The following is a 5,089-nucleotide window of genomic DNA, read 5'->3' as shown; positions in this document are numbered from 1 at the left end:
TTCTTGTAAACACTAATACAACGGACTTCCCTTTGAGCCCTCTAGATTGCCATAGCAACAATGCTTTACCAGCAATGATGCTTTAGAAAATATGTAAACGTTTGGTGCGTCTCTTGCCAGATTAGCTATGCATTCATGTGTGAGGACAACTGGGAGGACAGCCATCCTTTTTGGGGGGCAAGTGGCAGAGCGGTCTCTCACAACTCAAGAGTGGATCTGATCCAAAGTCCTTTACAGCCTTTGTGGTATGCAGGATAATCTCAATCTGGCAACCAGCATCAGCGGCACCTGTTAGGCCGGTCAGAACAGAGAAACGTAAATGAAGCTTTTGAGAGCAGCCTCGCAGAAGGATCGTTTGCTCTGCAGAAGGTAGATGTTACTCATGTCCAGACATGGATCATCACTTATGAAAAAGACAGTTGGACAAGAGGAACTTTTATGAATAAAAAATGCAGGAACATCTATTCAAATTTTCAAATATATGTTAGATGTGCTACAGCTTTTTACTTCTTTAGATGTTACATTTGAAGGCACATTTACGCTCATAAAATAGGTTTGTACATTTGTAGACTGAATCTTAATACAAAATTGTGCTGGTAATCTTTCTCCTGTGATGCACTGATGGTGAAAAGCAAGAATGTACCATCTGATGAAGAGGAGTAACCAGTCAGAGACAGCTTAAAGAGTTTTTAAATGTTAGGTTGAGCAGTTTTTTGCTTTAGATTTTTGGATCAGCAAAGATCCAACGACCATGCAAACTTCACCTGTGACCTTTAATAAAAAGCAGTATTGGAACCAATTCACCAAAACTTAATCAAATTAAGACTAGTTCTGCAATACAAGGTGATGACTAGTTCACTTTCATCACAACATATTGTGTTACTCTACATTGTGTATGACACAATAGAGTGGACTGACAGATGTGTATACATACAATGTACCCAGTCTGCCTCCTAAAAGAATAATTTATTTTTGTAAAGGTTATTAAGTGACAAATGAGTTGATGATTTTTTTTTCTTTTGCTAAAAATCAATGTTACTAATAAATTATTGAGCTTTAGAGTAGTCATAATAGAAGATTGTTTTGAAACAGTGATGCATTTGATTAGATAAAGATAAGAAACAAATACAGAAATCTTGTTTCTATAAGTAAGATTTATGACAACATTCTTGACGAGATAAAATAAACAAATTATAAACTATGGTTGTTTAATTTTGTTGCAATGTCATAATAGTTGAGAGCTAGATTTGAATTTTGTTTCAGTCTGATATTTTCCAAGTCAATATGTAAAAAATAAATTGTATTAAAGAGATTAAAAAGTAATGACAACTGAAAGGAAGAATGGAGCAATCCTTTCTTTTGGCAGACTTGAGTGTCTTCTCCTCTTTCTCTGTCAAACTGAAGTGACGGCTACTCGTATCTTTTGTGATCTAATGTAATCAAGGCAGAAATTTCATAACTTCCTCCCTTTTCCTTGGTGAAATGCCATCACAGCAGTACTTTAATCAAGATAATTTTATTCCTAACAAAAAATCTGTTGCAATAACAATGATAAAAAAAAAAAAAATGCAATACTGGATTCTGTATTTTTCCAGATGATCATCAATATTTTATTGTAATTTATGTTTAATTTGAAATTATGAAGCAACATTTTTAAACAAAGTTGAAAAGATCCCAATATTACAACTGATATATAGTAATAGCCGTTTTTTTCTCAATAGAAGTCTTTAGGACTTTGACTTCTTGAAGCCAGCCGGTACTTGCTGTTTGAAATGCGAGGGGGGAGGAGTCAGTTCAGTTCTTTTGTGCAGTCAATAGGCCAAGTTTCTTTTTTCGAATTTGATGCAAATCCAGACCTGTGAACAGCTGCAGTACCCCCGATGACCACTGGAGGCTGATGTCAAAGATGAACAATTTCTGGTTATTTCTCAGAATTAACAGTTTGTAGTTTTACACTAAAATTAGACGTATATTCGGCTCCATAGTCTGGTGCCAGAAATATTTCTATGTATTTTGCTTTATATGGACACATACACTGGGGTTGACCCTTTTGATGTATTTTCAGTACTGAGGAATAAGGCTTTAAAGCTTTAATCTAAAATACAGTCTTTGAGTATTATTCCGTTTTTTTTTTTTTTTTTAGGTATGTGTTTGTAAATCATTCCCTTCAAATCAACTCATTTTTTTTATCCATACGGTTAAGATTTCAACGCTTAGGCTCTGTTTGACATACAGATATCTTTATTTTTTCATTTTCTCTAAGCACATTAATCATGGATCCTTGGTGTGTCTGTACTGTAGTATCTCTAGCTGACTGCTAATGCTATATTCTTGGTATTTGGAAATAACACAAATTAGTACTGTAGACCAGTAAAATAATAACAGTTTTGCTTTCAGATGATGATGATTTATTCAGTTTCCTTTAGTTATCTGCACTGCCATAAAATAGTATTTTGTCTTCTGTTCTACTTTTACACATAGTTTTATAAAAAAACAAACAAAAAAAAAATAACATGGGGCAAAAATCTATTTTTCTGAGACTGTTTTTTTTTCCTGTTTGTTGTTTTTGACCGTAAAGCTAAACCCTGGTTAGGACAAGCTGATAAAAATAAATAAAATAAAACCTCATTTTTGACAAAGACCAAACCTTGTTTTCCACTACTGTTAATGATCCAAGTGGAGCGCTCATCGCTCAGAGGCTCTGGTCGTAAACCATCACTCGGCCTTGGTTGGTTTGATCTTCACATCCCTCCCTGTGAGAACGGAAAGAGAAAAAAAAAGAAGAGAGAGAAGCAGAGATAAACAACCAAGCAGATAAATTCAAAGTAAAAATGGGACGCCTGGGAGTTGAGAGAGGAAAATAAAACAAATAAACATACGTGAAGAATGAGAGAGATGAAATGCAAATAATTTACCTAGAGAACACGAGTGTTTTTCTTCTGATTATCTTTGGAGAAAATAACAAATTGATCTGTCCACGGTGCGATTACCTCTCATCACAGGTTGATTGACTGTCTGTCAAACACACTCGCTCATTGTGAATGCTAAAATGCAGTAGGCATCAATCTCTATCCAGCACAATGAGTGTGTGTGTGTTTGTGTGTGTTTAGATGGATAAGCCCAAAGAGGAAGCTCGCACACCTCAGCATCAGACAGAAGAGTCAGATAGGCAGCTTTGACAAATGACGGCAGCACTTTCTAGATGTGAGGTGAGATTGAGCGGGTGTCCCAGGCCGGGCGTGCTCGCACATAGTTCAGGTTGTGACATTCAGAGGGGGTTGGACCAAAACCAGAGACGGGTTCTGAGTCGTGGTTTAACATTTCCTAACTGGATTACAAGATGGAAAGTGACCTTCAAATGTCTTCAGCTTTCTTTTTTTTTATTTTAGTCCATGCAGCAGTGAGGACAACATTAGGGCAGAACTGCAGAGCTCAGGGTGAAAAAAAGGAATGACCTTGAAGGAGATCAGAGGGTCGCTGGAGCTGGGGTGGCTCAGAGAAAGCATGGTCAGCATAGTCAAAGGAAAAATGCAGTGCAAAAAAAACAATAAGATGATGGAGACTGAAGAGATCATTTTTTATTTAGTTTAAATTCAGGTGGACCAGTTTTTCCCCTACTTATTTCCAATGATTTTCTTTTTTTCATTAAAAAGTAATGATGCTTTACTCTTTTTCTACTATCGTCTCAACTTAGGCTATTACCAAATATATATTACAACATTTTGACATGAAAAGTAGCCGACTGCACATTTCAAACACTTACAGTCAGACAGGATGTCGCTCGGCCTGACGGCTGACATTGATTCTTAGCATCTCAGCTATCTTACATTGAAGGCTTCATGCTCCACTGTGCGGTGGACGGACTGTCAGTGGTTCTTCTAGCCATGATGAGGTTAGAGACTTTGTTAGTTTAGAAATGGTGGAGGGGGAGCAGCTCCAGGAAGTATTATGCAAAACTGCAACATAGCTCCGAGATGTGTTTGTGGGCGGACAAGACAGTCTTTTTTTTTTTTTTTTTTTTTAGTATTCCCTGCCCCGAGGATTGCAATCATCCTGGTCTGTTTAGTATAAAGGGGCTTGAAAGGATGCAAATCGTCCAACTGTGCAACAACGACAGGCTCGCCCCTAAGGAGCTGCAGTAGAAAGCCATGTGAGAGGTCGATTCATGGCCTTGTTTTCCATCTGTGAAGTCAGCCTTTGACAGATTGGTTTCACTCTTCCATTTTTCTCACCTTTCTGATTTTCTTGGAAAACTGATGGTGGTTTCTACAGTGGCCCTGAAGTCACCCCAACAAATCACACAATGCTAACACAAATTACAAGATCACAACAGTTTAAAATATGTATTTATATATTTATTAAAAAGGTCATTTCAGAAATCAAACCACAATTCAAGACATCAAGAGACTACAAAAAAGCTGAAATGAAATAAAATGATGACGTTCAGGTTTTGACGTTTTTTTAAATTCAATTTGATTTTTATATACAAAGCCCAATTACGCAGTTGTTTCACACCGGTATTGGTTTAAAAATGCAAAATCAGTCATAAAATTTAAACAAGAGCTAATTCCTCAACCAAATTTAAAAAACAAAATTTTTCTGCACATCCCTACCCTTAGATCCTTCTTCTTGGTAAGAAAAAAAACTGATTTTTGGAAGAAAAAAAAAGAAAAATGAAAAAGAAAAAAAAGTTGAATTCATACTAATAAAAGTTTAATGATTAGCACGGAGCATATCCAGTCTCGCTCCATGTCAAAAAACTTTAGGTTGAGTCAGTGATGTTCCATGGTACCCAACTGTTCCAGTTTCTTCTTTTGTATCAGTTTTCAATTATTCATTTTGATTTTTGGCAATTACTTTGGATTTCTAATTTTTTCTTTATATTTCATGAAAAAAATCTGTTGAAATGATGGACTAATGTCATCATCCAATCAGTGATATCCCATAACACCTATCCTTTCAGGCTTTTTCAGGTGTTTCATTTTTCTAACATTTAACTTTGATGTCAGGAATTTACTTTGTTCTCCAAAATGTTTCATTTTTAATGTGATTCATTTGTTTCAAATTGTGTGTTGGCTTGTGAAATCAA

The sequence above is a fragment of the Oryzias melastigma genome, linkage group LG3 (genome assembly GCF_002922805.2).
Source record: "Oryzias melastigma strain HK-1 linkage group LG3, ASM292280v2, whole genome shotgun sequence".
Taxonomy (NCBI): Eukaryota; Metazoa; Chordata; class Actinopteri; order Beloniformes; family Adrianichthyidae; genus Oryzias; species Oryzias melastigma.
The sequence above is the reverse complement of the archived record's forward strand: the minus strand, read 5'-3'. Positions refer to the sequence as shown.